This window comes from Callorhinus ursinus, unplaced genomic scaffold, assembly GCF_003265705.2.
Source record: "Callorhinus ursinus isolate GAN/ISIS: 27379988/994484 unplaced genomic scaffold, GSC_fseal_2.0 scaffold21, whole genome shotgun sequence".
NCBI classification, from domain to species: domain Eukaryota; kingdom Metazoa; phylum Chordata; class Mammalia; order Carnivora; family Otariidae; genus Callorhinus; species Callorhinus ursinus.
The window spans coordinates 16,493,618-16,507,061 of record NW_027397083.1 but is presented as its reverse complement, the minus strand read 5'-3'; the positions used below and the strand labels follow the sequence as shown (position 1 = coordinate 16,507,061).

The 13,444-nt window shown below is 38.3% G+C and overlaps 1 protein-coding gene across 4 annotated transcripts in view; it reads right to left on the bottom strand.

Annotated features, from left to right (window-relative positions):
- CCDC73 (coiled-coil domain containing 73) overlaps window positions 1-13,444 on the bottom strand; it is a 181,735-nt gene that overhangs the window by 136,878 nt on the left and 31,413 nt on the right. For 3 of the 4 annotated variants that reach the window (XM_073904792.1, XM_073904793.1, XM_073904794.1), the window contains one exon: window positions 13,200-13,299. The gene's annotated coding sequence lies outside the window, so the exon portion shown is untranslated. Of the gene's footprint in view, window positions 1-6,783; window positions 6,893-13,199; window positions 13,300-13,444 lie in introns of those variants that run through there. The other variant, XM_025878478.2, reaches the window with a different exon arrangement.

Below are 13,444 nucleotides of genomic sequence, written 5' to 3'. Positions count from 1 at the left end.
ACACATGCTGGTGTGTGTGTAGATTGGAAAAGATTCAGAAAAAAATGCCATAACATGATCTAAAAATATATAAACGTTATTTAATTATCTGATCTTGGATTGGGAACACTCAATGGGAAACCACCTTAACTCCATCAAGATGCTTTATTATATAATACTATTATAAATATTACATTTCCTAAAGTGTATCCCCTCTAGAAGTGAAGGACCAAAGAGTCTTTTATGTATAAGACAGTGCCAAATAGGAACTGAGTACATTTGCACTCATATTCTATCTTGTACTAGCAATAGTTATGTTAGCCCTTATATTTTAAGTTCCTTGACTAGTGGCCAAGTCTCTCTCATTTCTGTGTCCTCACACTGACTAATACAATAATTTACAAAAGTCAGGCACTCAATATTTGTTGCATTGCATGTTGCAATGAATTGACTAGATAACTCCTACCCTTTGGAAAAGGTGAGGAGGATAATATTTGGAAACCATGAGTCAAACAAGGTGGGATGTACAATCAGTGTGCCCTGTAACTGTGATAAACTTTAAAAGAAATATATCACAATCCTAGAAAAACCTATGGAAGAATAATTGTGTAATGGAGGAAGATGGAAAAGTGTCCACAGTTGGATTTTTTAAAATTAGACTTATTATATAGAGACAATAAAGAACCAAGACTGATATAATTTAACACAACTGTTTAAGAAAATGCAAATGATACAAATTTGAGTGAATGGTCTTTACCTTCAAAGTCTAGAAAGGTAGATAAAGCATTCATTCAAATAAGGGTAAGCCCAGACATGATAATACTAGGCATGATATAAAACATGACAGGAAAAAAAGGGTGCTCTAAGTGTTGAAATAATTCAAAGCACATAGTGCCCAAGCCTCAATTACTTCACCTATAAAGATGCTAAACTAAGTTTAATTTTTATTTGTTAATTTATAAATATGTCTTATTACCAAAATAGTTATAAGTACAATAGCAAATTAGAGTACATGATGTCTAGCAACACTTCTAGCAGTAAAAATCTGATTTAATTAATCTATAGAGAAGGGATTTCAGGCTATTGAGGAATTCAAGAAATAGTTCGCAAAAAAGGATTTTGATATAGACCCTGACCAAAGAAAATCAAATATGGCTGAAGGATAGGAGGGTAGTTCTTACTGACACAAACTGATTTAGAAAGTAGAAGTCATTGAACAGTTTTCACAAACTAAGGTGGGAAGTGAGATATAAGAGAGTTTAAGGTCATAAGTAATCAAGGAAAGGCAGGGAAAGGAGAGAAATTGGAACATTTTACATTTTACAGAAAGAAGTCAGTAAAGATTGAGGAATTAAATGAGAAGAGAGGGGATAACTGAAGAAGTGACGTATAGGAGTTGAGTATTGAGTAGAGGTGAAATACACTGATGAATGATTAGCCTTGGTTGGGTGGGTGAAGGACAACATTTCTTTCTTTCTTAGAAAGCAAAATGAAAAATAAAGTGAAAAGGCCAAGATACAAAAATTACTGAGGTTCCACAAAGGAACAGGACATTATAAAATCAGGCATAAACCTGCTGTTATTAAATGAATTTCAAAATGCCAGAACCTACAGAGAATCCTGAAGCCTGAAAATACTAATGTAAACAAATAAAAGGAAAAAAATTCATTCATTCAACATTTATTCAGCCCCTTCTATATTCAAAATGTAATTATTTAAAAAAAATGCAGGGGCGCCTGGGTAGCTCAGTCATTAAGCACCTGCCTTCGGCTCAGGTCATGATCCCAGGGTCCTGGGATTAAGCCCCGCATTGGGCTCCCTGCTCCGCGGGAAGTCTGCTTCTCCCTCTCCCACTCCCCCTGCTTGTGTTCCCTCTCTCGCTGTGTCTCTCTGTCAAATAAATAAATAAAATCTTTAAAAATAAATAATGCAGAGCCCTTGTCCTGAAGAAACTCTGGTAGCGAGATACAGATGTATGAAAATAATTATAATATAATATGGTCATGTGCAATGGTAGAGATCCTTAGAAAGTGCTATAACAGCAGAAAGAAGGGACTTCTAATCCAGCAAGGGAAAAATCAAGGAAGAATGGAAAAGGTCTAAGACTTCCTGGGGGCAGTGACCTCTGGGCTGAGGCTTAAAAATCTTAAAAGTTAAGTTAGCAAAGTGAAAAATGAGGTAAAACTGTTTTAGAGGGGAAAAACAGCATAAGCAAAGGCACAGATGGACACAACATCATTTTAAATGAAGACCTAAAAACAGGTTAAGGATAGAATTTACCAGGTAAGGCTGGAAGAAGAGATGCACACAGGTCTTAGGTCTTTCGTTCCATGTTAAGGAGCTTGAGCTAATACCTTCACACATTCTGCTCTCTCATAAAGAATGCCTTCCTCTATCTTTTCTTTTTTTTTTTAAGATTTTATTTATTTATTCATGAAAGACAGACAGAGAGAGAGAGAGAGAGAGAGAGAGAGGCAGAGGGAGAAGCAGGCTCCCAAGGAGCAGGGAGCCCGATGCGGGACCCGATCCCAGGACTCTGGGATCCTGACCTGAGCCGAAGGCAGACGCTTAACCATCTGAGCCACCCAGGCGCCTTTCCTCTATCTTTTCTGTTTAAATGCAATTTAAAAATCAGACTGAATTTCATCTCCTCTGTGAAACTTTTCTCATGAATCCAGTTTACACCACCTCTCCTTTACTGAACTGTACTTGTTGCCCACATCATATGATTATTATATTTATTGCCCCATTCTTATTGTCTGTTCCAGATAATTTTGCACTTTGTTATGTCAACTTACAATGTTGCCATAAATGTTATTTTTTCATTAAGCATTTGATGTTTGTAGAAGGTTTATTAAGCTCCATAGGGAAATGCACTTGGGGGACACCTGATAAATAATTTCTTATATTACTATAAATCATGTATAATTATTAAAACACTCTGAGTTTCTTGAAAGAAAATATTTTACACTATTATGAGTAAAATATTCTCTATTCGCAGTAAAATCTTTGCAAATTTCTCGTTTTAAGAAAAGGAGTAGGGATTTCATTTAATATTTAAATTCTAAAAATGAATGCTCTGAAATGTATGAAGGAAATGAGAGAATTGGAAATTCTCTCCATAAGGATGATTATATGAAACCAACATGAAATATATTATTAAAAGCACTATAAATTTGGGGTGCCTGAGTGGCTCAGTTGGTTAAGCATCTGCCTTCACAGTTCAGGTTATGATCCCAGGGTCCTGGGATGGAGCCCCAAGTCAGGCTCCCTGCTCAGTGAGGAGCCTTCTTCTCCCTCCCCCCACTGTGCTCCTGCTCTCTCAGGCTCAAGTGCTCATGCTCGCTCTCTCATAAATAAAATCTTTTTTTAATTAAAAAAATAAAAGTACTATAAATTCAACTAATCTAAAGCAATACAACAGAGATCTTTGTATCAAATACATAAACACTAATTTTGGTCATTTTATACATAAAATATAAGAAAATCCTTTAAGTATTTCTTAACCACTTAAAATCTTTAATTATACTAAACTGCAAATTTTTCCAAATAGGAAAAAACAAGAGTAAATTTCCAAAATATCCTAGTAAGAGGGATTCTAACACACCTGGAAATTTATTGCTTATTGAATTTAAACTGAAAATAAAAGTTTTAGTTTATATTAATCAGTGCCAGAGATTTTTCATAAAGGCTTTTCTTATTATTAACAGAAAGTTTCCATGGGTCATAAGAAAACAGAAAGCTGAACAGCTTCCTGACATACTTCTGTCACATCCATATTAGCAAACAAAATAAATAATGAAAATTACATGAATAACTTACAGTAAAAATCTCACCCGAAATACATACAACAAAAACATCTTTCCTTAGTCATCTACATGATCATTTTCTAAAGTCTAGAGGGCACGAGGTCCACAAAATACATCTCTAAAAATAGATTCCACTATCAAATAAATCTGGGAAATACTGCCTACTAACCCCCCATCTTGGAGATTACCATTAGCATAGTTAGAACCTGTTTAAGTTTAACCCCAACTTCCCAAGTTTATCTTAACCACAGAACACTTTTTTTTTTTTTTTGATAATTCAAAATGCAAACTAATATTCTGGGGAACATGTGTCCCAAAGAATGTATTTTGGGAAATTCTAAAAATTCTCACATGAAATTTTCTATGTTCTTACTTTGCTAGTGGCTTGATTGATTATAAAGGATAATTTCCCAATAAGAAATGTGTTGCCAGGACTGATAAAAGAATATTATCTTCGGGGTGCCTGGGTGGCTCAGTCGTTAAGCATCTGCCTTCGGCTCAGGTCATGATGCCAGGGTCCTGGGATCGAGCCCCGCATCGGGCTCCCTGCTCGGCAGGAGGCCTGCTTCCCCCTCTCCCACTCCCCCTGCTTGTGTTCCCTCTCTCGCTGTGCCTCTCTCTGTCAAATAAATAAAATATTAAAAAAAAAGAATATTATCTTCAACAAAGATATTTCATTTAAAAATAGACTAGAAAGAAATAAAACAGAAAAAAAGTAAGTTGCTCATAACTAAAGGTAAGTAATTGTTTCGTCTGTCTTATTCAGTATTTCAGGTGTATATACACATTAATACTGGCCTGCATGTAAAACGTATTTTTTAATATAGGCTATAATCAGAGAGTTTAAGAATACTATGAGTTCCAGGGGTGCCTGGGTGGCTCAGTTGGTTAAGCGACTGCCTTTGGCTCAGGTCATGATCCTGGAACCCCTGGATCGAGTCCTGCATCAGGCTTAGGTCCCCGAGTGTGGGAATGGGTTTTTTTTTTAGTTTTAAATAAGATAATGCTCATAAAGCATTTAGTCCAGTGCCTGGCATGTAATAAACTTTCAACATATGAAAGATGTCTATTACTATCAGAAAAACACTATTACAGCACCAGTAGTTATGAAATCCATAGTCAAAGCTAAGGTAACTAAAAACGCTATGCTGCCACCTAGTGGGCACTATAATATAAAAACTGATAACCAGGTTCCTTCCTGATACTGTGGTATGAAGCAGTATAGAAAAATACTCTCTCTGGGCGCCTGGGTGGCTCAGTCATTAAGCGACTGCCTTCAGCTCAGGTCATGATCCCAGGGTCCTGGGATCAAGCCCCACATCGGGCTCCCTGCTCAGCAGGAAGCCTGCTTCTCCCTCTCCCGCTCCCCCTGCTTGTGTTCCCTCTCTGGCTGTGTCTCTCTCTGTTCAAATAAATAAATAAATAAATAATCTTAAAAAAAAAAAAAAAAACTCTCTCAACTTACATTAGCACACTTGATAAATCAAGTGGGGAATATAATTCTTAAGAATTCAAGAACTGGGACGCCTAGGTGGCTCAGTCCGTTGAGCACCCAACTCTTGATTTTGGCTCAGGTCATGATCTCAGGGTCCTGGAATCAAGCCCTGGTAGGGCTCTGCCTCAGTGTGGAGACGGCTTGAGATTCTGTCCCTCTGCCCCTACCCCCTCTCGCACTCTCTCTCAAATAAATCCTTAAAAAAAAAGAGGAATTCAAGAACTACTTCAGGTCAACCCTGAAACCAGGGAGGGTTTGAACACAAAAATTGGCTTAAGAAATGGCTGGAAAAGATCATTATGAAGGACTGTAGAATAAATTTCACCCACATAATGTTTGCTGATTTTCAGGTTGGAATATCTCATAAGGGTTTTTCCTTCAAGGTACAAAACAAACACAGCCATAGGCATTTATCACAACCAAGGCAAAACAGCAAATAACCAAAAGTAAAAGGATCTCATTATTCTAAGTGGAAGTCTTTTTTTTTTTTTTTAAGATTTTATTTATTTCTCTGACAGAGAGAGAGCGGGAACACAAGCAGTGGGAGTGGGAGAGGGAGTAACAGGCTTCCCACTGAGCAGGGAGCCCGACGCGGGGCTCGATCCCAGGACCCCGGGATCATGACCTGAGCCAAGGCAAACGCTTAACGACTGAGCCACTCAGGCGCCCCTAAGTGGAAGAGTCTTAATGGAACCTTCACGTTTTCTTTCTAAATGAGTGTACTGATTATAAAGGTTCCCATAAATGCCTTGAGAGTTATCACTATTTCCAAAAGCAAAGGTAAATGGAAGATAAAACAATAACATGAATAATGTAAATCTATAATTCAGCATTATGGGGATTGGCAGGCCAGTCATTTTATTCCCAGGGAAATTCCATTTCAGTTTGCTTGTGCAAGGCACTTCAGAAGGAATAACATTACTGTAAGAATAAAGAAAACTGGCGAAATTTTCCTTGGGGATTTACACACTTCGGCAACTGCTTTCTGCGGCAGAATTTTACACCATGCTTCAAACATTCTGCAAAGTGACACCCACCAAACAAAATCGAGATTCACTTCCAACAGTTCAAAATGTTGCAAATTTTAAGCACCAGACTTGTTTGAAAAATTTTCACAAGAATGATCATTATTACATTTATTCATAATGCAAACATGAGGTTTAAAAACAAAACAAACAAAACCTAAAACACACGTACAGGATGCTCCCGCGCGTCCCTATCATGAATAGACAAGACTCACTTTACTAACCGGCAGCCTCGATACCGCTTCGGGAAAAGCCCTGAGAAGCCCAAGCAAAACAGCGGGGTCCAAGGGTGAAGGCCTCTCCCTGGTCGAGTGGGTGGAAGATTCTAGACACCACCAACACAAGTCAGGAGACTTCCGGGGAAGTCAACCACTGGGCGGCCAGAAATAAGGATAGGTCAGGCGGCCAGAAATGCAGGTTAAACCCTTAAATGGGCGCTAGTTGAAAAGATTAGAACGGCTTCTGAAAAGCCCACCTGCAAACTAGAAGCCACTCTGTGTTACCTCAGCCGTCTGCCTCTCACTGCTCCCGGCCTCTCACTCACCAGCTTCCGGTTCACCTTTCCCACCCGGGGGAACTTCCTGTTTCCGGGCCAGAAGCTGGTCGCAGATGCACCTGGGGCAAAGTGTGATTGATTTAACAAAAAAAAAAAAGCTTCTGGAAAGTTTCTGATTGTTCAAGGTTTTTCTTTGTTTACTTTAAGTAAAATATGTATTGGCTTATCTATTCGTATTTTTTAAAAAAATCTTTGTAAGAATAATGAAAAATCTAATGTGTTACCTTTTGGGAGCAATGGGAACTGTGTGGATGGGCACAGGGAAGACTGGAAGACCTCACTGAATGCCTTTTTATGTTGAATCATGTGAAAGTGTTAGCATGCAAAAAATTAAATGTTGATTTTTTTAGTGAAATAATTAAGAGGAAAACTGATGATCAAAATAAATAAACAGTCATATGATTTTTTGATGATTACACCTACTCCAGCACCTAATACAGAATGGAGTATATTTCAGGCCTCCTGCACAGTTTTTACTGTGCTATCAAAATCTGAAAGAAATGATCCCTGTCCTCAAAAATTTAACCATATAGCCAAATACAAATCTGTTTGGAACTGTTTTTCCTGACTCCCTTCCTTCAGGTCTTCATTCACATGTCACCATATTAGGAGAACTTCCCCAAACACTCTATATAAAGAAATAACACCCATACAACATACTTGAACCACCCCCACTTGCTTTGTTCTCTTTAGCACAATCACCGTCTAACACAGTATATCTATTTATTGTCTATATTCTAGAACATAAGCTCCATGAAAACAGAAACTACTTTTGTTCAACTTTGCATACAAAATTCTAGCACAATGCCTGGCATATAAATGCCAGTAAATATAATGTGTCAGATAAGGAGCTAAGTGTTTTATATATATTATCTCCTTTTAGTATCCACAACAACCCTATTATCATATTATATATAATATTATTATATTATTGTACTTTTTGTGATTTAAAATAAGTTTTAGAATTTTTTTGTTATATTTCTTTTACTAAAATATTCATTATATCATTATATATATATGTCTAGTTCAATGGAAAATACCCTGGTTTCAACTGAAGTGCCTATTTTAAAATAAGAGTTTGGTTAATCACTTAAAAATAACCTCATCATTATGTTTACAAGAACAATAATACTAAGTGTATCTTTTGACCCAGTAATCCACATTCCAAGGGGAATAATCAACTAGAGACAGGAGAAGGAAGAATAACAATTTTTACAAAGGTGTTTATAGCCGAACTATTTATAGTATTGAAAACTTTGAAATAATAATTCTGAAATTGCTGGATATTTTTAAAAACTACATGGTATATCAGTACATTCAAATCCTTCATAACCTATAAACACTAGATTTCAATGTACAAAAATATAAGAGAACTCAAGTGTAAAAGACAGAACCCAGCGGTAGGTACAATGATTAAAGCTGTAAATATATCTGTGAATTCTGAGAAGGATCAGAGAAAATTTTAGCACAATGTAACTCATCATTTAAATTCATGGAATTATTTTTTCAATTGTTTTTTTTTTAAAGATTTTATTTATATATTTGAGAGAGAGAGAATGAGAGAGAGCGAGCACATGAGACGGGGGAGGGTCAGAGGGAGAAGCAGACTCCCTGCCGAGCAGGGAGCCCGTTGCAGGACTCGATCCCGGGACTCCAGGATCATGACCTGAGCCGAAGGCAGTCGCTTAACCAACTGAGCCACCCAGGCGCCCTATTTTTTCAATTGTTAAAGTACTTAACAAAACTTGATAAATTCTAAAGGCTTATTATTTCAAGTTACAACTATGTAGACTTGCTTTAAGCTGTAATAGAAATTTTCTTTTACACACAGTAAGAGAAGCCATGAAATGACCACCCTGTGGTTCCTCAAAGAATTCCACATACTTCTGCCACTTGCCTGGCAAATCCTTGTAGTCCTCCTCCTGGCTCTCACCCCCCCACTACCTCACCCCACCCTGAAGTTCTCTTAGTGTTTGCACATGCTGCTCCCTCTACCTTTTTAACCACTCTGCCTGCCTAAAAACACCTTATTCTTTAAATCCTAGCTCACAAGTCTCTGCTTTGAAATTTCATCAACCCTCCACTCCCATCTAAGCAGAATTAATCATCCCTTCCTTGATACAATCACTGCATTCTACATATCTTTATTGTAGTATTTATCACACTGCACTGCAATTATTTGCACTTTCTTTCTCCTAATAGACTGTGAACTCCTTGAAGACAGGGACTCTGATCATATTTACTTTTAAATCTCTTAAAGGCTAGCACAGTGAATGGCACATACATAGCAGTTAAGAGCAAATGACTTGATACAAATTGTGACTCTGCCATTTACTACTCATGACCTTGGGCAAAGCCCTCAATCTCTCTGTGCCTCAAAATCCACATCAGTAAAATGGGGATAAGGATAATACCTCCTGGGGCGCCTCAGTGGCACAATCAGTTAAGTGTCTGGCTCCTGGTTTCAGCTCAGGTCGTGATCTTGGGGTCATGAGATCAAGGCCCACGTTGTGCTCTACGCTCAGCGTGGAGTCTGCTTAAGATTCTCTCTCCCTCTCCCTCTGCCCCTCCTGCTCATGTGCTCTCTAAAATAAATAAATAAATCTTTAAAAAAAAAAAAAGGATAATACCTACCCCTGAGGTGTAAATATGATAGATAAGGTGCATAAAGAGCATCATACAATTTCTGGCAAGTAGTAAGCATTCAATAAGTGTTGACTGTTATCATTATTATTATTTTTTTATTATTACTACTATTATTATTATGACTATTGTTTCTGAGAACTCAGTAAATATTGATTGAATGAACTAATGAACGAGTGAGCTGTATTTTAGGCGGCTATCGAGCATCTAAATCCAAGCCCAGTTGGTGGTAAGATCTTCCTCTTTCCTCTGTACTCTTCCCTTTTTGTCTTTTATTTTATTTTATATATATATATTTTTTTTTTTTTGAGAGAGAGAGAGAGTGTGTGAGCAAGGAGGGAGGATGGAGGAGAGGGAAAGAAGGAGAGGGAGAGAGAGAATCCTAAGCAGACTCCACACCCAGCACAGAGCCCAGTGCAGAACCCGACACCAGGCTCCATCTCAAAACCCTGAGATCATGACCTGAGCCAAACTCAAGTCGGCCACTTAAGCGACTGAGCCACCCAGGCACCCCCATTTTTGCCTTTTAGCTCTTGGTCCTCATTTCCTCCTCTCATTTAATCTGATATAACTTTACAGATTACGAAAAGTAAAAGCTTTCCTCACTACAAAATCCGTGTTCTTTTTTATGAATAGAATGTGAATCTTTATTATAATGTAGAATAATCTTTACACTTGACATAGATTAAAGCCTCTAATCCAACTCTAACCGTAATTGTCAGAGAGTGAACATATGTCATTTTTACTTGATATAGCAAAGGGAGTGAACATATTTACATGTCTCCCAAGCTCGGTTCTCTATAATCAGAGTTTTCATATCTTATATTAATAGGCCTGGAGCTACTTAGAATTTGTCGTGAGTAAGCACAATGACTCCCTGGGAGAATAACAGGAGGTAATATCTGCATCAGAGAATAATGTTATATGCACAGAGTAGATGAACAGGTTTCTACAGCCTTGGTAGTAAATGCTATAGTGAAAACAAGTGCTTATAACTTGTTACAGCTACAGCACTTATCACATTTCATTATAGTTATTTGTTTCCATGCTTGTAGGAAGGGATTGTCTCTTATTCATCTTTGTATCTGCAACCTCAGCACAGTGCTTGGCCCATGATATACATGTAATAAATGTTTGTGGATATATACTAAAATTTAAAGTCAAAGTTGCATACAGCTCAAAGAATTTCATATAATAGTTGGTAGTGCCATAAATTGTGATAGAAATCTCTCTTAAAAAAAAGAAACCTCTCTAAAATTTGCTGGATATATGGGTTTTCACTCTGGCTTTTCGCTTGACAATATATAAGAATGTAACATGTCCATTAGTTGTTGAATTTTAGTTGTCAATATCAGGATGATGGATTAATCAACCACAAGATGTAGTACATGGGGGCGCCTGGGTGGCTCAGTCGGTTAAGCGGCTGCCTTCGGCTCAGGTCATGATCGAGGGTCCTAGAATCAAGCCCCACATTGGGCTCCCTGCTCGGCGGAAAGCCTGCTTCTCCCTCTCCCTCTGTCTGCCGCTCTGCCTACTTGTGCTCTCTCTCTCTCTCTCTGTATGTTAAATAAATAAATAAAAATCTTAAAAAAAAAAAGATGTAGTACATGTATTACATACACTGTGGGAGAAGTTTATTATAAGTTTATGATTTGTTGATTTTATTTAACTTTATTTTATATATACACTACATAGGAGAAAAAAATTACAAGTTATTTATATTAGAAAATTTGCATTTTCTAATTAAACATATTCTCTCCAAGACTAACTTTTCCCCCTAATATACTGGGTTTTTCTTTTTACTTTTTTTTTTTTTAAGATTTTATTTATTTATTTGACAGAGAGAGACACAGCGAGAGAGGGAACACAAGCAGGGGGAATGGGAGAGGGAGAAGCAGGCTTCCCGCGGAGCAGAGAGCCCGATGTGGGGCTCAATCCCAGGATCCTGGGATCATGACCTGAGCCGAAGGCAGACGCTTAACGACTGAGCCACCCAGGTGCCCCCTCTTTTAACTTCTAATTCAAATCGTAATGAAAAGCAATGAGACAAACTCAACAAGTTATGAAATTTATCTTCTCTGCCTCCTCAACGAGATCCTCTTCCTGACCCCTTATGTCACACTGCTATCATTTCACCATTCTCCCAGTTAAACAGGATAGAAATTTCAGAGTAATAGTATTCTGTGCTTTCCCTCTCTCTTACTCCTCTTCTCCAAGTTGCAGTACTTACTGATGGATTTTGGATGAAGTAGGTGAAGGGAAGTAAAATAATGAATCCCAGAATTTCCACTTGAGCTACTAGGTAGATCTTGTGGCCATTTAGTGAAATGGAGAAGAAAGGAGGTCAACACTTTAGGGGTGAAAATTGTTATCAGGATAACTCTGGCTATAAATAATAAAGTACTTTGGGGCACCTGGGTGGCTCAGTCGGTTAAGCATCTGCCTTCAGCTCCAGTCATGATCTCAGGGTCCTGGGATTAAGTCCCGCATCGGCTCCCTACTCAGCTGAGAGCCCGATTCTCCCTCTCCCTCTGCCACTCCCCCTGCTTGTGCTCTCTCTGTGTGTCAAATAAATAAATAAAATCTTTTAAAAATAATAATTAAAAAAAAAAACTTCAACTCCAATTGAGCCAATCAACAGATATCGGGAAGTTAATCTCAGATAATAGGAAGTCAAGAGAAGGACGACGCCAGATTTGATTTGTTAAGTCTTCTGCTCTCCTTTCCAGTGGTTCTCCTTGTTTTGCCTTCCTCTGGTGTTGGCTTCATTCTCACAGTGGTAGCAAGATAGCTTTCAGTTCTGAGCATCATATTCAGAGACAACAATATAAGGAGGAAGAAAAAGGACATATTGCCTAGGAACTACTTGGAAGGGAGAAAAATCCCTGCCAGCAGACATCTCTCAATGGCTCAGACTCACATGCTTATCTTAAACCTATCATTGATCTGAGAAATGAAATAATCATGTTAGCTTAGATCAATTAAGATCTACTAGAACTGGGAACAGGGTCATCTTCCCCTGAGCCACATGGTGAGGAGGGGTATAAAAGACCCAACAAAATCAAGACTCTAACAATAAGAAAAAAGGAGGAAAGGGAGTTGAATAGGGAACCAATAGCATCAGCTACAACCAATGATTCTGTTTTTGTAAAAATTAAGTTTAAGATATCTGTGAGACATCCACATGAAAAAATCAAGAAGGCAACTGAAAATATGAATCAGATGCTCAGATAAGGATCTCGGTTGGAGATATAAATTTGGGAATCAACAGTATAAAGTATTTAATCCTAGGGAATAGATTAGATCACCCAGAGTATAGAGAAGAGGGCCTCAGTTTGGTCATCTTTAAAACAAAGATAATATCACCGACCGGCAGCAGCTCTTTCTGCCCATGGGGCCTGTCCCCCTGTGCCTTAATAAAACCACCATTTTGCACCAAAGATTTCTCAAGAATTCTTTCTTGGTTGTCGGCTCCAGACTTCACCCCACCAAATGTCATCTATATTCCAAAACCACATCAAGATAACAGAAAATTTATAAAAACTGATTATACTTGGTAGGAGACCTAAATTTCGTCTGGTCCCAGGAATTTAGCTAGATAGTTATCAAACCATTCTGAACACCTACAAACTCAACAGGAGATTGAAGAAAAGAATAGCAAGAACTCTCTGAACAGAGAAATGACCACTTACTGGAAGGGAGGACGTGCGGAGAAGTGAATCCGAGGCATATTCGGGAGGATAGATGGCGGGGGAGGGGGCCTCCGTCGGCCGCTTCTGGCAAGTGCTAGAGCTGCGGAGCACAAAATCGGAACTTTTAGAAGTCTGCTCCACTGAGGGATGTCCTCCAGTGGCTAAGCGGGGGGTGGAAACTTCGCTGGGACAGTGTGGTCTCAGGACCCTCGGGGTCACAGAAAGACCGGGGGTACCTGAGTGCG